Source organism: Enhydra lutris, unplaced genomic scaffold, assembly GCF_002288905.1.
Source record: "Enhydra lutris kenyoni isolate GAN:26980312 unplaced genomic scaffold, ASM228890v2 scaffoldscaffold7, whole genome shotgun sequence".
Taxonomy (NCBI): Eukaryota; Metazoa; Chordata; class Mammalia; order Carnivora; family Mustelidae; genus Enhydra; species Enhydra lutris.
The window spans coordinates 5,177,099-5,199,129 of record NW_019154091.1 but is presented as its reverse complement, the minus strand read 5'-3'; the positions used below and the strand labels follow the sequence as shown (position 1 = coordinate 5,199,129).

The 22,031-nt window shown below is 36.2% G+C and overlaps 1 protein-coding gene and 1 pseudogene across 5 annotated transcripts in view; both read right to left on the bottom strand.

Moving 5' to 3' along the window:
• The window catches only part of LOC111141988 (ankyrin repeat and sterile alpha motif domain containing 1B), a 1,155,119-nt gene that overhangs the window by 606,174 nt on the left and 526,914 nt on the right, over positions 1 to 22,031 (bottom strand). The window lies entirely within an intron of this gene.
• Positions 1,761 to 2,992, bottom strand: LOC111142295 (annotated as a pseudogene).

Below are 22,031 nucleotides of genomic sequence, written 5' to 3'. Positions count from 1 at the left end.
TGGTTTATATAATTGGCTGTTCCCAAGTTAGGGGCATAAATATTTAGGTTGTTAGATCTTCTTGTTGGATAGATGCTTTTATTATGATATAGTATCCTCCTTCATCTCTTCTTAAGTCTTTGGTTTAAAAATCTAGTTTTTCTTGGGCACCTGGGTGACTTAGTGGGTTAAAAATTTCTCTTCAGCTCAGGTCATGATCCCATGATCCCAAGGTCCTGGAACTGAGTCCAGCATCAGGCTCCCTAGTTACCAGGGAGTCTGTTTCTCCCTCTGCTTGCCACTCTCCCTGCTTGTGTGTACTCTCTCTCTCTCTCTCTGTCAAATAAAATAAATTAATAAATATATATATATTATATTTATTAAATATATATTATATATAAATAAATAAAATCTTTTTAAAAATAAGATAAATAAAATCTTCTTTTTCTGATATAAGGATGGCTACTCCAATTTTCTTTTGATGTCCATTGGCATGAAAATGGTTCTCCACCCCCTCACTTTCAATCTGGAGGTGTCTTTGCATCTAAATGAGTCTCTTGTAAGCAGCATATTGATGGGTCTTGTCTTATACTTTATTGTCTTTTGATAGGCACATTTAGTAATTTACATTCAGAATAATTTTTGAAAGATACGAAGTTAGTGCCATTGTATTACCTGTAAAGTCATTGTTCCTGTAGATTGTCTCTGTTCCTTTCTGGTCTTTGTTATTTTGGGACTCTCTGACTACTCAGAGGATCCCCTTTAATATTCAGTTCTACTTCTTCCTTACCCATTTGGGTGCCTTTTATTACTTTTTCTTGTCAGATTGCTGCAGCTGGGATGTTCAGTACTGTTTTGCATAAAAATACTGAGAATGAACAACCTTGTCTTGTTCCTGATCTTAGAGGAAAAGCTCTCAGTTTTTCACTATTGAGGAGAATGTCAGTTGTGGGTTTTTATATACGACCTTTGTTATGTTGAAGTATCTTCTCTCTAAACCCACTTTGTTGAAAGTTTTTATCATGAATGGTTGTTGTATTTTGTCAGATGCTTTCTCTGCACCTGTTGGGATGACCATATAGTTTTTTTATCCTTCCTCTTTTTAATGTGATGTATCACACTGATTGATTTGCAAATATTGGACCACCCTTGCATCCCTGGAAGAAATTCCACTTCATCTTGGTGAATGATTTTATTAAAGTATTGCTGAATTTGGTTGCTAATATTTTGTTGAGAATTTGTGCATTAATGTTCATCAGAGATACTGGCCTATAATTTTCTTTTTTGTAGTGTTTGTCTGGTTTTGGTATCAGGATAATGCTGGCTTCACAAAATGCACTTAGAAGTTTTCCTTCCTCTTCTATTTTTTGGAGTAGTTTCAGAAGAATAGGCATTTTTTAGATTAAAAAAAATTTTTTTCGCTACTAGGTCATTATTTATTAGGTTTTTTGAAGTTTTAGGTATGATAAGTATGGAATGCAAAACAAATATGGTCCCCACCCTTCCCTTTCTAGCATTTGCAAAGAATCAAGAGGCTGATTGAACAATTCTTTACATTTCTATACTACCTTTGCACAAAGCCTTGTAGTGTATTATCAAAACTACCTGCACACCCTTACTAATATGCTCTACCTTTCAAAAACTGTAAATAACAATTTAACCCTGTTAATAATATAATTTCTTTAAATTTTTTGTAACTAGACTGAAATTTCAGCTCTATAATTTTCTACATGTCTTCAAAAGTCTTCCAGTAGGAAAAAAGGTTTCATCCTCTGTAGGAATTAGAGAGGAATTCCTTTGACCCCCAGGCCAGTTATCTTGAAAATTCCACCAGCTTCAGGTTGCTACAGAATACCCTTTGGGTCCATTCAACCCTGGACACAGGTCATATACATTTCAGAGTAGTCCTTCCCTTTGAAGCAACATGAAGTTGTTTTATCAACAGGCAACATCACAGTCTGGAGTCTTTTCCTTGTCTTAGGAACTAAAAAAGTCACTCTTCCTCCTTTGAGAACTCCCCCTCACCATCAATACACATTCCATCTGGAAATTATTCTTCTTTCTCCAACTTGTAAACACTTCTGGAGTTGGAGATCTTTCCTGTTGCAGGTCATAATCAAAGGCATCCACATGATAGGATAGGCTGTCAATGCAATAGATTTTGTAGTCTAGGGATCAATCCAAATCATTGTAAATGTCTACCTGATCAAAGCTCTTTTCCATGTGGTGGTCAGGAAAAGAGAATACAGGGACCCCTGGCGCCACTCCAGAACTACTGAGGCCATTTCCTCAGCCATGGTGCCTGCAAAATATCTCCCAGGGGGTTCCACCTTCCCATTATGGAACTGATTGTTTTTCTTGCCTTTATCTACTGTAGCCAGGACAACTGTTGACTGATCTTCCCAGTTCAAAGGACAGAACTTTGTTCCAATGGTGGCGACATAGCCTCCTGCCAGGCGAAGTGTCACAGAGATAACGCGGACATCCACGGTCACTTACTCCACCCCTGAGCAATTCCTACTTACTGCTTCCTGAGCAATTCCCACTGGTAAACCATTTTTGCAGGAAGATCTACAAAGAGCAGAGCTTTGGATACCTCTTCCTACTGGAGACTTGGGGCACTGGCAGTTCTTTGGAAAAACACACTCAGTCTTAATGAAGACATTGTCATGGGGGGGATCTTGGTGCTAGTGACCCTCAGAGAGCTGATTTTGTATTAACTCCTTTCTTTTTCTTTCCTTCCTTCCTTCCTTCTTCTCACCCTCCCTCTCTCTTTCTTTCTTGGAAGAGAGAGGGTGAGTGGCAGGGAAGAGGGGCAGAAGGAGAGGGAGAGAGAGAATCCCAAGCAGGCTCCTTAACTGGCATACAGCCTATTGTTGGGGCTCAGTCTCATGACCCTGAGATCATGACCTGAGCTGAAATTAAAAGTTAAAATCTTAACCAACTAAGCCACCCAGGTCTTAGGTATTAACTCTTTTTTAAATGTCTGGTTTACCTTCATCTGTGAAGCCATCTAGTCCAGGACTTTTGATTGCTGATAGTTTTTTGATTACCAATTCAATTTCGTTACTAGTAATAGGTCTGTCCTAATTACCTATTTCTTCCTGATTTCATTCTGGAAGATTGTATGTTTCTAGGAAATTATCCATTTCTCCTGGGTTAAATTATTAGGTCATTAATATCTCTGGCCTCTAATATCTTGCCACTTGAAATGTGAACTATGGACCATCAGTATCAGCATCACCCAGAAGATTGTTATACATGCAGTCTCAGGCCCAACCCAGACCAGTTAAATCAGAATATTTTTAAATAAGATAATCGAGTGACTTGTTGTGTCAGGGCTTATACCAGTTATATATGTATGGAGGCCTAAATGTTGTAAGAAGGACACTGTTTTAACATCAATATAAATTTAAATATGTGTGTAATCTGTGCCTATCTATATATGTATTTTCATATTAATTTACATTTTCCCCTCTTTCAGGACTTTATATGACTTTATTCACCATGGTAAAAACAGGTGAGTTCAATAAAATAACCTAATTGTAGAAATTCTTCGTTCTTGTACAAATGACCAGTTATTCCCCAAAGGTCATCTTCTAAGCATATATGGCTATGAAGAATTTTTACAGAGGTATCTTTATTATTTAGGTAAATTTTGATTATTGTTAAATCAAAAATGTTATTAAGCAGCACTGAATTTTTTCTTTTAAAGAAACTTTGTACAAATACTATATTCTTATAACCAGTATAATTAACTCATTTTTCCCCCTTTAACTTAAATTTGAAATTTTATGATTTATATTCATAGTCTTATTTTTTGCTTTGTTTTGTATTTTGTGTATTTATGGCAACAAGTATTTAAGTGGCCTGCGACTGGTGTGACCATCCCAGAAAATGGAATTTTCAGTTCGAAACCAAGAAAATCCTAGGCAAAACAAGTCATTTTCTCTATGATAAAGCTTACTAGGATTGATCAAAATTTTAAGAAGTATTTCCAATAAGTAATTTTTTATTTGGAATATTAGCATGTTGATTCAATACTGATTTTTAAAAACCACAGAAGGTTTGAGTATGAGCATTATGACATTTTCATAAAAGAGTAAGTTTTAAAACACCTGCTTCATTTCTTTTTACAGACAGTTTTTAAAGCAATCAAAAAAAAGTCTGCTCTCGGGATGCCTGGGTGGCTCAGTTGGTTAAGAAAAACAACTGCTTTCGGCTTAGGTCATGATCCCAGAGTCCTGGGATTGAATCCCGCGTCGGGCTACCAGTTCCATGGGGAGTCTGCTTCTCCCTCTGACCTTCTCCCCTCTCATGCTCTCTCTCACTCTCTCTCTTTCTCTCAAATAAATAAATAAAATCTTAAAAAAAAAAAGTCTGTTCTCATGTATGTCAGTCACAAGTACCTATTTGACAGAAAACTCACCTTCTCTAATGTACCATGATAATAATTGTCCTGAAATTCCTTAAAGACAAACCTTAAAAATATGATACAACTTTTGAAAAGTTTTCTTTTCTCTGCTGGTATTGCATAGTTATTCTAACTAGTAAACTAATAAACTAAAGTGGTCAATAAAGTAGATTGCCATTGACTTTTTCCCTCTGTGTTTCTATGAGTATCTAAAGATTGACAACAGTTTCATAGAAGTAAAAATGTATTTCTTTTCAGATACCCATTGTCATTTTAAAAATAAAAGGAACAGGGACTGTACAAAATGTAAGGAAGCCTTTGGACCCTAGAACTAGCATAGGCAAGAATCAAACTGAGAAGATGATTTAGTTTTATAGAGAGGCCACTTATTATAAAAAGAAAGAATGACTCACAGGGGATAAGAACCCAGATGGCAGAACCAAGAGTCATGGAGAATAACTATCAGGGAGCAGAACTGAGCCCTGTTCACAGAAAAGGCAACATGTACCTAGCTGGAATTCAGTATTTCTATGGACTGATGACTCTTCCATCTTTTTTAAATGGAATTTTCTACTGTGGTTAATCTATGCTTGTGTGATCATTATATGATAGATATGTGGGTGGCAGATAACCTGTCTCTTTAGTTCACAGGACTTCTGACCAAGAGGAATGGTACTTAAGTGCTTTGTTTAAGATATCTTACCTAAGGAGACTCAAATGCATCTAGACCTAATTTAGAAGATAAACCTCAGCCTGAGACTAATGTTAAATGGGATGCAACTTTTGAGGGATTTAGGGAAGAGTTGAGTATTTTTTGCCTGTGGGAGGGATGTGAATTGTTGGATTAGAGGGTAGACTGTGGAAGACTGTATTTTATAAAGATAGCATAGCTATATCCCTAACCTCACATGGTCATCTAGAATCTTGCCACTCCCCCATCATGAAGTAGAGTCTAATTTTGCTCCCAAAGAATCTGGATAGATTTGAGGCTCACTTATAACCAATAGAATGTGATGGAATTGATGCTATATGACCTCTGAGGTTAAGTCAGAAAGGCAATACTACCTCCCCCTTGCATCTGGAACATTAGCAATTGAACCCTGTGTCACCATGTAAGTAGTCCAATTGCCCTGAGACCAATATGCCTTGAGGAAACTCAAGTTAGCCTATGCAGGGAGACCTCATGGAGAAGCACAGGGACTACCTAAAAAAGAGAGAGATATGGCCAGTTTCTAGCTTCTCCAGCCCCACACTGTTTTAGTTCCAGTTACCGTCTGACTACAACTGCATAAGACCTCTGAAATAATCCCAACCAGAGGAGGAAGCCTGTCCTGAAACTATAATATAATAATTCCTGCAGTTTTAATCTATTTAGTTTTGCTGTGGTTTGCTATACAGCAATGGTAACTGAAATACTTCTAAATTAAAAGATTTTAAGTTTTTAATTTCGTTTTCTAAAAATATTTATTTATTTATTTTAGAGAGAGAATGTGTGAGCAGAGGAGGGGGCCAAGGGAGAGGGAGAGAGAGAGAATCTCAAGCAGGCTCCACACCCAGTGGGAGGTTGATGCTCTGCTCAATTTCACGACCTGAGATCATGACCTCAGCTAAAATCAAGAGTCAGATGCCAATCAACTGAGCCACCCAAGCACCACTCACTTTTTTTTAAATAAGAGAACACATTTGTAGATTCTGGACCTCCATTAGGCAGCTTTATTTGAGCCTGTACATAAGAGTCAAAAAAATTAACTGTCTGCCCTCAGGAGCTCTAAATTTCAAGTCAAAATAGTTTTGAATCCTCTTTTTTATTACTATTATTATTTTTACCATGGGCCACAGAAAGTTACTTTATCTTTTTGTTTTCCCATCTACTAATTGTTGATAACACCCATAAGAGAGAATTAGCATATAGATTAAATTAAATGAGTTAAGACATGGGAAAGACCCCTACATGATGTCTGACACATAAATACCTGACTCTACTTGGTGAAAATCCATTAGGATAGCTTTAAGATAAAGACACATGTCATCAAGATGGTATATGCAATGTAGGGAGATGGATAGAAGCAATGACATTTCATCAGTAAGCTGCCATATTATCTTATCCCTTTCTTGAAAATATCATAGACTTCTTCCCTTCACTCTGCCAGCAACAAGTTTAAAGATACTACTTTATCTCTCCATTAAGCAAAACTTCTTGGACTTTGAATTCCCTTTAGGTAAGGACTAAGACCTTTATGTCTGTATCCCAGTGCCTAACAGTAACTAAAGCAAAAGAAGTGCTCCATAAATCCTGATGGAATAAAGGAAAAAAAACTAGTTCTATAACTAGAAACTTCTTCCTAAATATAATCAGATACTGCCAGCATTGGGGTAATCTGAAAGAAAAAGTCTGTTTCTCTAGATCTACTTAAACTCTCAAGAATGCTGAAATGCAGGATCAAGTTTATATGAATTAATAACAATTATAATTAGCAAGAGTATTATATATTTTTGAAGTATAATACAAATATGATATAATAAAATTATTGATAGGCAGGATAACATGGTGGTTAAGAGTACAAACCCTGAGTCAGAATGTATGGAAGCAAATCCCTGTTCTGCTCTCTTCTAGCCATATAAATGTAAGGAAAGTCAGTTAAAGGTTCCGTGCTTTAGTTCCCCATCTGTAAATCATAGGTGACAATAGTGAGTAAATAGTTAATATATGCAAATTATGTAGAACATTTCTTAGTAATAATAAAGATTATCTTACCTATAAAAATTTAATAGAAAATGACAACTTTTATTGCTAAAATGAAGGAAACTGTTTTAACCACTCTAAAATTACTCAGAATTCAAAAACAAATCTTGTTGAATGAAGAAAATTGCTACATAAGGCCTTAAAAGTGGTTATATAAGTATACCTAGAGGCTTCCACACATTACAATAAAGCTAGAATCTCATGCCTTAAATTTGTCAAAATGAAATAAAAATAGAAGCAGAAGAATAAATACTATGCTGTGAATGTTAATGTCTACTTGGGATAATTTAGTGACAATAAATCTAAGCAGACCCACTGGGTTATGCCAAGACATTTCCCTAACTAAATCTCATTTGGTTGACTTGTTCTGTTTAATTAGTGAATATTATAATTATGTGTTCTGAAAGTTGTGTGAATTTAATAACATCAAGTAGCACTAAAACAAAGTAGAGCAAAATACCAAGACAGAATTTCTTTTGAGGACTTGCCTTCTTGTAAAGAATACAATTAACTCCCTAGAGTAATCCTTATTTGCCTAAATAATAAATGCTGTGAGAGAGTAAGGCACTTCCCACATTTCTTCTCATCAATACCTATACAGCTTAGTCTGATTTAGTTGAACATTTTCAATAATTACGAGCACAGGGTCTACCACAGATTCTCCTGTGAGAGAAAATTTATGAATGTAGGCAAAGTAGATATAACGTTGCATGTCTCACCCCTTTTAACTTCTTGGTTGCCTAAATATTCTGTCAGGGCTTATACCAGTTATACATGTATGGAGGCCTAAATGTTGTAAAAGTAAGCAGCTATAAATTACAAATGGTGCTTTCTTTCACTCTTTTAGGCTTATGTCTGGAGACATTTTGTTAGCATAAAAAATAGCTTTTTTCTTTCTTTTAATTTTTCTTTTTTTGTAATTAGACTGCTAGTGATTGTTTAACCTTGTCCTTTTTGGAAATGTGTTCAAGAAATATTTAGGAAACAGTATCACATCCCATGATAGTTTTTCATTAATAAAGAAGGGTGAAAGGATTCAGTTATAAAAATAGGCAGTGGGAATTTTAATTGCACTTTCCAACATCTGTGGGAACCACAGAATTTTTGCTAGATATAGAAGAAAGTTTTGAATGAGCTTAAAATAAGGTATGACTAATATTTAATGTATTTTTTTAGTACATTGAATAGAAAAGACTACATTTGGTCACATTTTAAAAATTCACACCTAAACTTACTTTGGCTTACTTATAATTTTTTTGGATTAGTTCTTGTTGATTAATTGCTTTACCTCTTTCCTTCATCCTACTCTTTAATAAATATTTATTAGGCAACAATTTATTTACTGACACTGTACTAGGTGACAGAGATTAGAGTGGAAAGGCATAATCTCTGTAATCATGAAGCTTATGCTACAACACAAATAAAACAAATAAATAAATATATAAAGACACTTATGGTGGGCCCCCAGTCCAAAAACTGGTGTATTCATAAGAAGAGGAAAAGGCACAGAAACATGGAAAAGGCCATGAGGAGAAGAAGTCAGAGACTGGAGTCATGCTGCCACAAGCCAAACAACACATGGAAGCAGCAGAGGAAAGGGAAGATCTTCCTCAGAGCCTTCAGAGGTAGCATGACCTTGCTGTCAACTTGATTTCAAACCGCTGGTATTCAGAACCATAAGAAAATAAAGTTCTATTGTATTAAGTCACCCTGTTTATGATGCTGTTTTGCAGCAGCCCTGGGAAACTAACACAGACAGGTTGACTTTGAAGTATCTGTGGAATATCTAAGTGCGGGGGTCAAGAAGAAAGATGAATTTAGAAGTTTGGAACTCAAGTTTGGGCTGGAGATAAAACTATAAGGAACATCAGCATATGATTGAGCAATAAAGCCAGGAGGTGGCTGAGATCCAGAGGCAGTCTGTAAGAGTAAGGGAAAAGAAACTAGTCTAGAAACCTGTAGAAGAGTATTGTATGAGTGGGTGGAGATAGAGGTACTCACAAAGGGAGACCAAGATGGAGACTAGAGAGTAAAAGGAAGACCAGGAGAGTGTCGTATCACAGAGCCACACGCAGACAGTGTTTCACAAACCAAGTGAAGCAGATTGGTCAAGTAAGATAAAGGCTTTGTCCATTATATTTAAGAAGAGACAATCCGGGGCACCTGGGTGGCTCAGTGGGTTAAGCCTCTGCCTTCGGCTCAGGTCATGATCTCAGGGTTCTGGGATCGAGCCCCGCATCAGGCTCTCTGCTCGGCGGGGGGCCTGCTTCCTCCTCTCTCTCTGCCTGCCTCTCTGCCTACTTGTGATCTTTATCTGTCAAATAAATAAATAAAATCTTAAAAAAAAAAAAAAAAAAGAAGAGACAATCCTGTGGCACCTAACAGATTTCAGTGCAAAAGTGGAGTAGTGTTTGAAGAGTCACTGAGAGATGAGAAAGTGAGTCCAGGAAGTGTAAACAACTCTTTCTGAGAGGTCAAATGTGAAAGGGAGGAAACTTTCTGTACCTAGATGAAGACACAGAATGAAGGCAAGGCTTTTCATGTGACCCAATCATCAGTAATTGAGTTTATTCACAGATGCTTGTGCTTTTATCTAATGAGGCACCTTAATATTTAGACAGTGAAGATAAAACAAATCAAATGGTGCCTTATCATTGACCATAAAACTGCTCAAGAAGTTATAGCATAACAACAAGAACATGATTTATAGATACAAATCTAAAAATTCAGTAAATGAGAATCTGTTGTTGGTAGAAGTTTTCTGCATAATTTATAAAGAGGGAAATTGTAGGCAGGATAATGTTTTGAAATGCAAAACATCTGACTCATAGTAGAGATGAAGAGCACTGAATGACCCATGAGAGAAACTTATCTTATTGTTCATACAGAGCAGAGAAAATTCAAAACTGATAAGGCATCAGGCATCACATAGCAAAACGACTTTAATGAGAGTGAGTCATGATGCCACCCAGGGAAATGAATCAGGTGCCCACATGTCCAATCTTCTTCATAATTATAGTTTTTCCCCTTTTAAATTAAAACTAAAGCCAGGTAACAACTAATGTCTCTGAGAACAAATTTAGCCAAATGGAAATATACAATGGTCTAGGAAGTAAATGAAAGTATCAAAGGGATGCAGTTTTCCAGCAAAGAAAGGAAAAGAACCATTACTTTAAGTGTAATGTCATGCCTGCTGGCCCCAAAGGACTTGTAAATGCTTTTATTGTGTCCTCCATTTCAGCTGATTTGGGTACCTTACCACCATAGAATAATTCCAATAGCTTTTTCTCAACACTGAAGTCTTAGATATTGTACCTAAGGTTCCTATGCTTTTCCACTCAAGTCAGGAGAGTGAGGAACATCCCTGTCTCCCCCTGACACCTTGTTCTCTAGCTTCCATAGTCAATCATAAGTCCTGTAAATTCTATGTCTTAAACATCTCTCAATTTTCTTCTTCCCCAGAGCTATGACTCACCTATGCCAAGTCCCACTTATCCTGCCTTGCCCCCTCTAAAAGAAGTCTCAGCACAGCTAGCATGAACAAAGAAAAATGCAAATCAGATATCATTCTGCTGCTTATAACCTTGGGTGGTTTCCCACTATGGCCACAGCAAACCTGTATATGGGCCTTTGTGATGAATTTTAAAAAGAAAAATAAAAGTAATCATTCCCTCTCTGGGATAAGCAGTGTCATATTTTAAATCTAATTTTCTCCTCTGGTCAGGCTTTTTATGTAGTGTAGAAATTACAACACCCTTTACCCTTAGAATAAAATCTACGACCTTATCTCTGTCAATTTTTGTAGAGTCACCACTTGCCATTCTTTTATTCATGTTCTTTGATCCTGCTATCCTGGATCAGTTTCAATTCTTTGAACATACTATATTCTCATTTAATCTTTGCCAAACCTTCCACTATTTGGGAAAAAAAAAAAATCTCTCCTTTCTGTCTGGATAACTCTGCTCATTTTTAGGTCCTGCCAAAAATATTACTACCCCTTTACAGGACTTTCCAAAGCATCTCAATTAGAATAAGTCTTCTTGCCACACACTTTCCCTGAGCGTGTAATGTGCTCAACATCACATTCATTAGGATTTATGCAAATTGCTGAAATAAAGTCTACCTTCTCTGATGGACTCTCAGCTCAATGAGGGCAGATTTTGTCTATTTGTTCCCAACTGTATCATGTTTATAGTAACATCATGTTTATAGTAACATGTCTGACACTTAATAGACGCTTAAGAAATATTCATTGACTGTCAAAGAAATAAAATCTTTAAAAAAAAAAAGAAATATTCATTGACTGAATAAATAGTTAAATGCATGGGAAAATCCTGGAATCCTTCTTGCAGCATAATCAGAAAAGTTTTGTCAGAAGATACAGGTTCTAATCCTGGCTCTGCCACTAACTTACTTAGTTATGTGACCTTAGGCAAGTTTCCTTAATCATTGTGAACCTACTTTACTCATCTTCAAAATGTTGATACTATCTACCTACAAGAAGCTCATAGTAGGTGTGAAGGGACAATATTTAGTGAGTTCCTACCATGTGCAAAGTCCTATGCTAATGGCCATCTACATTATCTCAAAAGAGAAAATATGAATCTCTGAAAGGTTATCAATTACCTAAAGGTCATACTAAGTGGTAAAACAAGGATCTAGGTCCAAATTTCTCTGGTTCTAAATATTCTACTTCCTCTACCTCTTTCTCTATTCCTTTCCTTCCTCACCATGTTCCTTCAAATTCCATTTGGTATATTCTTCAAGTCATATTACAAATATTATGTGTTCTGTGAAACCATCTCTAATGCTCTTAGGTAGATTTATATGCTCTTGTATCTAAGTTCATATTATGCTAACATAATAACATTATACTTTAGTTACTTGCATACCATAAAGGTTTTCAGAGAAGAGACCATGTCTTTCCATTGTTATATGCCCAAGATTGACTGGACATTAATTAGTACGCTGTAAGTGCTAGGTGAGTATTTTGTTAAATGAGTAAATGAACTTTCTCTATCCAGTATTTTCATAAATTTGATTCAAATAACTAATTTTTGTTTAGTGTTTATATGTAGTTTTACATTTTATATATAAACAACCAATAGTTAAGGCCTCAGCCATAATTGTTCATATGCTTTACGTTGCTAAGATAGTATAATGAATATACAACATGGGTCCTTATCAAATCATGAAGATCTGGTTTTAGATAACTATATTTAAGATTATTTTAAAAAACAGCTAATAATTACCTAAAAGGGAATATATCAAATATGAGGTATGGGGAAACGGTCTAGGTTTATTTTGAATTTGATATTCTATTTATAATTTTCTATATGGTAACTTCAGAGAAAAAATATATTGCTAGTAAACAGCAACTACTTAGCTTAGAAAATTTGACATATTATTTATTTTAATGTTACCCTGCTCCAGAGCATTATAATTAATAGTAGAAACAAAACCCAGTTGCAAATTAATGACCTATAGCACACCAGTGGGCTAGGAGACTAAAACAGAGCTGAAGGTCTCCTTTACATTGACGCAAAGATGAGTAGTATTTACTGGATACTCAAATCAAGAAGAAATACAAAATACTTTGAAATTGTGTAATATATAATCTAAATCCTTCATCTAAGACAACGCTTGCCAAAATGTTAATCATTAGGAACTGAAAGATTTATTTGGTTAATACCGCTTCCTTCTATGTGTGCTATGTGTTTTCCTGAAGGAAATCTGAAATCTATTATTAGCTTTACCTAGTCAACTCTTGCTTATCAGAGTTAATAAAAAAAAACACAGACATCTGTGCCAATACAAAGAACACAGACATACAATAGGCCTGTTTTAGATCTAAAAGGGTAGATAATAGAAAAATTACATCTTTGGCTCTGGAAGAAATGTTGATTCTTTGCAGCAGATTTGCCTTTCACTATATTAGTTTTCTTTTCTTTTTTTTATATTAGTTTTTCTAAGTAAGAAGAACTATGCTATGGAAAACCTGTATACACACACAAATAAGAGTTCCCTCTAGATCCTGTGAACTGCTTGCCAGAGGTTAGAATTCTGTTGGAGGTATTCATTCTGCACATTGGATTCTGATCATCACTAATATGTTGAAAGTTCTAATTCTCAAGCCTCCAGGTCCTAATACAATATTCTCGACCTCACACATGGCTAATGAATAAACGAGGACAAGCAGATGTGAAGAAAAATTCAGTTTTGTGAAAGGGAAAAAAGAGAGTCATGCTATGCCTGCTTTGACCTTGTGAGAGAAGAGGGATCACTATAGTTATTACTGTTATTTTTTAAATGAAGACTTGGACATTGGTCTACTAAAATAAAAAGGTGAAGGAAATTATAAATTAGTGCACGTTGTCAGATACATTGCTTTCTAGAGGGATATTAATGATCTTGGCAGTGCTGGGTCAACTACTTTGTAATTATATAAGAAAACTGAATAGCCTCTCAATGTAAATAACTGCTATCTTTTCATCTGTGAAATCAGATCAATTATGTAACAAAAATTTACATTAAAAATGACATTTCTCTCTGAGGCATTTTATAAAATAACTAATGAAAGGTAAGCTCCATGGCTTAGAAGAAAGCAATGTAGTTAAAAGAAAAGCTGGTCTAGTCTTATTACATAGATAGAAATAAGTACCTTATTCTAAGTAGTAGAACTCCAACAAAGCAAATATTCAGTTATTAAATCCTTTACCATTTACCGAGCATCTACTGTAAGTCAGTCACTATGTTAGGGACTGGAGATACATACATCTTATTTGAGACATGATCCCTGCATTTAGGGAGTACACAGACATCTAAACAAATACTTCTGTATAAAATATCTAACAGCAGAGGTGTGTGAAGAATGTTAGGGGAGCATATGGATGAAAGAATTGTTGGAGTTAGGCTTCATAAAAGAGGTCACCTTTAGCCAAATTCCTCACAAGGGTTAAGGTTTACCAGGTAAATCAGATGGGAAGGCATGCCAAGGTGACAGAGTATTCTATGAATCAAGGACCATGAGCTTTAAGAACACTACTTAGCAGTGCATGGTGTATTTGGGTAGAGGTAAATAAATAGAAAATTAGAGCCAGGTTATCAAGGACTTTGTTGGATATGCTAAGGCATTTGGACATTATTTTGCAGTGACAAGATATAAGATGTCCTTAAGCAGTGAAATTGCATGATCAGAGATATTCTTAAAAAAATTAACTCTTAACTTTAAGCAAAAGCTAGATCTGGGAGGAAACATCAATAATTTAAAACTTCAGGTTCATATAATCTTTAATATAGTCTCCTACCCTCTGGCTTATGTTGCAAGATTTCACTTTCAGAGCTTCATCTTCACAACTTAATACGTATTAGAATAAAAGCTGTTGTTTGGGGGGGGGGGATGGTATTTCAGATAACGCATGAGTGCATTGACTGAGCCAGGCTTGGGGATGTGGAGTAAAAGAGACAATTTTCAAAAGAGAAAAATTTCACTCTCAACCATGTCCGTAATCTTAATGAGAGCAAAGGATGAGTACTGATGGGGGTTCCTTTGGGGCCAGAGAAGATGGAGACAGTCAGTCTTCTTTTCTCCCAAATCATGGGAACATCAAACATTGTATTCATTTTCTGCCTCTGAATAACAAATCATGAAAAACAGTGGCTTACAACAACGTGCATCTTTTACCTCACAGTTTATGAGTCGAGAGTTTAAGCATGTCCTGTTCGGTCCTCTGAGAGTGGTCTCAGCAGGCTGCAATCCAGGTGTTGGCCAGGGCTGCATACATACTCAAAGGGGGGCAGGAATCATGGGGTCATCTTAGAATTCTGCCTAATAACAGATGCCACGAACTAAGTACAAAAGTTGAAATTACTAGAACCTAGAGCCAGGAAGGTAGGGAAAAACTGGTCCAGCAAATAGATAATAAGTTACCTGGGAGAATATATGGAATAAGTTCCATCATGCGCTTGCTCACTTATGACATGATGAGTAAAAGAGAAGCCTGCATTTAAAGGGCTAGGGCCCAGGTAGTCCCCACACAAGTCACCATCCCAAAATAAAAAACGTATAGAGAAAAAAAGGGGAAAATGTTCTCCCAAAGAAGATTGTAGAGATAGGAGATATGAATTCAGAAAAAGTTTTAGCAGTTTGGAAATGGTTTTCAATTGAAGATAGAGAGGGGATTTGTTCATAGCACAACCTGGAAAGAACTTTTTCCTTCCATTAAAAAAAAAAAATTACAGTTACCTTTTCTCCTATCATATCATATTTAATTATAATGATCAGATATATGTATATCACACAAATATAACTGATAGCAGGGAAGTTTTAATATGGTGATTGATTTTTAATAAAATTCAAAAAATATAAGTAGTCTGATAGAGAAAATCTATCAAGCAAACTGAAGTAGACAAGATAATTAGAAGATATGCACAGCATTGAATCTGAATCACAAAGTAAATTCCAGCTAACAAAGCAGTTGTATTTTCACACAAATTAACAGGAGGTAAAAGCAAGAGAAAATTGAGTTAATAAAAGATCAATTTCTTTAAAAAAAGATTTTCAACATAAAAACTCTCGGGAACAGTTGCTCTCTTGCTTTTGTTATAATTTTGGGTAGATTAACACTTTTAGAAGTCTGGGTTTCCCCAGCATTAACACAACTCCAGCTTTTGCTTCCCTCACACTCTAAAACATGTAAAACAGAACAAACAGAAATTCCAACTCTGCTCATCAGCATATTGACCTGCCAGTTCCAAGCAACTTTGTGGATTTAAGATTCAGATTGCCTAGCTGGATTCCTAGCACCTGGCTGCTCTGCATTTGTACTGAATTCTTAGAGTCTGGGCTCTGTTTGTTGCCTAAACCTATGGTAATAACAGCAATACAAATAATAATAATGGTTGTGGTTATCAAAAATTTATGAAGCTACAGTAATTAAGCATGTGTCACATTTATGTATTTTTCATTTAGTGGCACTGGCTCAATGTAATAGGGATAGTATTTTTCAAAGAAGATATTGATATATTCCCATTCTTAAATTTTGTTCATTGGGAACCTCTCTTCCCTCAGGCCTAGACTGGAGACTTAAAGCCCAGAAGAGGAATGACTTACAAGTGTCAGAAATTTTAAGAAGGAAAAGGCTGAATGAGATAGGGAATATAGAAAAACAGTTCTAAATGTGTATCCTAAACTTTTCTTTCCAAGCTTTATCTGGAAAGCCTATAATATAATAGATATTGAGAGAACATAAGGAAGAGGGACCTGGGCTCCAAATCCCATCTATATTCTGGGCATGGCCAATTCTGAGTAAACTTGGTAGTTCTGCATGGTATGAACTGGCAAAGTCTTGATAAATTTTTTTGAGACCTGCTTACTGTCCTTATGAATAAGACCCAGAATTTCCTGTGGCCTCCAAAAGGGCACCTCCAGGGCATCTGGGCCAAAAGTCAAGTAGGATGCCATGGGGCCAGCTTGGCAAGGAAAGAGGTGACTGCAACAGAGGCCAGAGTGAACAGATGGCAGACATGACTGTGTAGCGGGTACACCTTACCAGTGGGAGATGAGCTGAGGTGAGCAGTCAAAAAGAGCTGGACCTGGTGGTAATGATCTTGATTTAAATATATTACCCACAAGCTGTAGGTACACTGGGAGGGATACCCACACCCTACTACCCCTTCTATGTTGCCCTCAGGGCACACATACCATTTGTTAGGAATTTGGACAAAAAGATAATTTAAACTTTCCCCACTCTCCTCAGTCTTTGCCCTCACTGATCCCTCAACAAGGATGACTTTACTTCTAGTTCATAGAGAAAATAAAAGCCATCAGACAATAAAATGCAAATTAGATAATTTCTCCTTGGTTACCAGCCTATCAGCGACTTGTCATTCCTCCTAGGTCTCTTTTGGTCTTAGGATAAAGACCAAAATTCTGAACATAGCTTCCAATGTTCATAACTGCATGACTGGCCTTTTACTTCCCTTGTGGATTCAGCTCCTGCCATTTCTCACCTTTCTCTGGAATCTGTGGTTTCATGTTAATTTCTGCTACAGGGATTTTTTTTTTCTTCAATGTTCTTGTCTTCCTGTATTGTATAATCTTCCCACACATCGTTCTCACTAGCCATTAACTTCCTCCATATCAGCTCACCCTAAATCTCACCATGGAGCTTAGTGATCACCTCAGCAGCCTGGCTTTGGTCTTCATGCCAACTGGATTCCAAACACCCACTCAGCTACCGATGTCCAGTAACTGCTAGAATACATTGTCTCAGCTTCAGGAGGACTATTTTCAGTCTGTGTGAACTAATTAAAAGGAAGACCTTCATTTGTCTTTCTGGCAATCCCCAAGCAGCGTGAAAGGTCCATGCCACCCTCTCTGTTCTAATTTTAGTTCTCCTCTAATGTTTCTTCTCCCTTGCAGAAAATCATCCTATGTTGCTAAGCACTTAGAAGCTTTTGTTTTTATTATGCCTTCCATTTGGGCAGAAGCACTTTTCCACCTTACTCTTTTTAGATATCCTCCCTCCCATCAGTTTTCTTCAGCAGGAGGTGATAGTTTGAAGCTACTAGCAAAATTGTATATCATTAATTATCTAGAGTAGTTAACTTCCTTAGCAAGTCCCAAAAGGGCTAGCCCACAAAATTCTTCATATGTAGAACTTTCTGGATACAATTTCTCACATAAAGTGGAAGTGTCTTTACAACTGGTGATTCTCAGCTTCCTGTCCCCCAGTAATTTGCAACACACCTGTCCAGGATATGTTCATTGAGGAATTCAGATCTCACAGGTCATTCTTTTTGGGTAAGCACTGTTTCTCAATCTTTTAAAACTGGTATCCTTCACTTTTGATAAAATAAGATTATCATGTAGCTTCCTCCCACCCTGCCCTACTCCACTGTCCCAACTATCTACTTGGGCTACCTACTTGGACATCCAATAGTGTTTCAAATTTAAATGTTCTAAACTGAGCTTCCTCATCTCAATTAATATAAACTCCATTCTTCCAATGGTCAGTAGGGCTCAAAATCCTTGAGTCACACATTTGGTTTCTTTCATTTTCTCCCATTCTATATCCAATCCATCAAAAAAAAGAAGTTGCCTCTACTTTTAAAATAGTTGCAGAAGGGGCCCCTGGGTTGTACAGTCAATTAAGGGGCCAACTCTTGGTTTCAGCTCAAATTTTGCACTGATTTATGATCTCAGATCTCAGAGTCATGAGACCAAGCTGTGCATGAGACTCTGTGCTCAGCATGGAGTCTGCTTGAGATTCTCTCTCACTCTCCCTCTGGCCCTCCCACTTGTGCTCTCTCTATATATAATAAATAAATATATCTTTTTAAAAAACAGATGCAGAATTCTAGGGTTGCCTGGGTGGCTCAATCTGTTAAGCATCTATTTTGGCTCAGGTCATGATCTCAAGATCATGAGATCCAGCCCTGCATGGGGCTCCATGTTGGGTATGGAGCCTGATGAAGATTCTCCCTCTTTCCCTTTTGCTTTGCCCCTCTCCCTTGCTCATGCTATCTCTCCCTCTGAAAAAAAAGAAAAAGAAAAGAAAGATGCATAATTCTACCACCTCTCACTTCCTCTATCTTAAAAAAAGCCTGCTACCCAAGCAAAAAGAATACATTGATAACCATTAGGGGTGCCCTCCAAACTGAAATATCTTATCAGATGGGCTCTCTGGTCATTCAAAAGTTTCATATGAGAGGGAGATACATGGTGGTCAAGAGGAAAACAAGTTCCCTGAAGGAGTAATCCTCCATGGATCACCACTCCCAAGGACCCCTGAGCAGCCAGGGAACAATAAAAGAGGTCTTAGCATCTCAGTGAAGGTTGGGACAAAGTACAGAAGAGATGAACTTAGGTAAAGTTCACCTGTTTCATAATTTGTTAAATAAATGGAAAGACTAATTTAAATGTTATGAATGGAGATCAATGTAGAAATAAACATGGTTCTTTATATCAAATATTTCTTCTAAAAATTTGCACTGATTTAACCACAGTATGTAATCCTATTTTGTGGAGGGAAAAGCTACCTCAGCTGCTCACCTTCATAGTTCTAAGACTCTGTAATTACCAATAATTATAGTTGTTCCTAGTTTCTTGTGCATCTTCCCCTCTGAACTACCTCTTATCATTCCACCCTACTTCTTTAGCACCTTGACTTCAGCAATTCTTTGACTTGAATGGAATCTCTAATCCAATGATCCTTCTGATTTTTCACTGTTACTTTTTCCCTTTTTGTCCTCTTTTTCCTATTTCTCCATCTTGAATTTTATGGTCAAACATTACTCTCATTCTCTTGTGTTCATATTTCCTTGCTCTTCAATACACTCACTTGACAAAAACACAATGTAAAATTCAACTCTCTGAAAACTATGCACTTGTGTTCCCCATCTGAACTGAGCTGGAGAAAAACAGAACCACATCGACTAACACAACTTTAAGTTCAGGAACATGAACCTTGAATAGGTTCTTAATGCTGCCAGACAATTAAATCATATCTCCCTTTTCTATTCACTGTCTCTTTCTTCTAAACAACTCTCTCATTCCTTCTTCTCTTTCCTCAACCTCCACATCTCCTCTGCCTTCCTTCATCTCAACTGATGCTGCTTTCTCATTAATAGAGAAAATAGAAATTATCATAATAGATATTCTTCAGGTTCCCATCACATGGATCCCTTCCCACATTTGTACCCACACTAGAAACATCTTTCTTGCCTGTTTCCCATGATCCTGTCCAAAGCCAATCTCTCCTCTTGATTAATAAAACCCATTCTCTCTTTCTCCTCCTTCATCACAGTTTTATAATTCTCCTTGGAAAAAAATTTCTTTAAAAGGTAGTTTATATTTGTTTTAAGTCCTCTCCTCCCATTCTTTCTTAAACCCATTATGTTGGGTTTTTGCCCTTTCAGTTTCAACCAAACTGCTCTTGACAAGGTCAGCAGTAACCTCCACATTGTTAAATCCACTAGTCAGTTCTGACTCAGTCCTCATTCTACTCAACTTGTTAGCTACATTTGACAGAGTTGATCATTCTTTCCCTCTTAATAACTTTCTTCATCTGAATTCAGAACACAACACTCATCAGAAGATTTTTCTTACCTAACAGGTTATTCCTTCTCAATCTCCTTTTCTGGTATTGCCATTTATCCCCTCTTTCATTGAGCTCAGTTTTTGGTCCTCTATCTATACTTCATATCATCTATATAGTGATGATGTTCACATTTGTGTCTTCAGACTGGACCTGCAGCTACTACCCAACACATCTATTCAAGTAGGCTTCTCAAACTTAAAATGAACTCCTGGTATTTCTCCCTGTTCACCAAACCTGCTCTTCTGACAACCTCTCACATGTCAGTTCATAGTAAATCCATTATGACAGTTATTCAGAACAAAAGTCTTGAAGTTTTCCTTCTTTCTTTTTCTCATATACACTACATCCACTCCACCATGAAATCCTATTGGATCTACTTTAAAAATATGTCTAATCTCCATCCATTTCTCTATACCTCCACTGTTTCACCTTTGATCTGAGCTGCCTTCATCTCTCATCTTAGTGCAATGCTATAATAACCTTCTAACTGGCCTTCTTTCTTCCAGTCTGTTTCCCTTCTTCAATCCACTCACAACACAATAGAGTGATCCTCATAAATAGAAGTTAGGTCATGTCATTCTTCTTTTCAAAGACCTGAATTTACTCCTCATTTCATTCTGAGTAAAAGCCAAAGTCCTTATAATGGCCTATTAGATCCTACATGATCTATCTGCATTCCCTTTTTACTTTTAAATATTCCATATTTCAGGGAATGGCAGTCTGATTTGATGAATATGCTTAAACCAAAAACTTTAGAGGCTTCCTTGAACTTTTCCCCTTTACTGTCATATATTCAATCAGTTATCATAACCTGTTGATTATTTCCTTGTATGTCTCAAATCCATTTATATCTTTCCATTGCTGATGACATTGTTTTTCCCCACCTCCCATTTTACCTCATCTCAAATCTATCGACTACATCTTAATACCAGAGTTATCTTTTTAGTTAAATGAAAATCTATTCATATCATTCCAAAGTGTGTTCAACTCCACATATCTTTCCCTTTAACAACTTTTTTGATAATTCATAAATTGATACTTGGAATATATACAAGAGTACCTTACAAGTAGGAAGTTTTAATATAATTCAGACTACTTTTGAAATGTCTCTGTCATAAATTCATTGGGTCACTTATTCAAAGTGTTTTATATTATATAATTCATTTTTGAGGGTATATTAGTCTTTGTTCTGTAAATAACATTTTGTCAAGATTAATTATTTTGTGTATCTAATCATTTATAAAATGAACTGTAGATTTATCTAATAATTTAGATTATATTTTTAATTTAAGAAAAGGTCAGCTACCTGTAAGTACAGACTTATGTTAATATCTAGGCTATTTCCATCTTAAAATTACTGTACATCTCAAATAATAATATTAAATAAGAAAAATAATAATATTAAACAGTAATGATAATAATATTAAAGAAGAATGTTATTTTCCATAGCCTACATGCATTCACATAAATAAGCTCATTTATTACTACAAGTACTCAAAGAGTAGATATTATTTCCCCTTTTCAGAGGAACAAATTAGAGATCAGAGAAGATAAATGATTTCATGAAAAATATTCAGCAAATCAGTAATAGAACTCTAAAATTTTTGATGTAACATGGGGGTAACATATTACATCAGGAAACCATAGTAACATGCTGTTTGAAACCATTTCAGCCATTAAAAGGTCAGATTTCGGTTCTGTTCAAAGGTCAGATCTGAAAATACCAGTTTTGGAATGTTTGGCAAAGTACAATTTCTTCACACATTTTGGATGGTACCACTGAAGTCCTGAT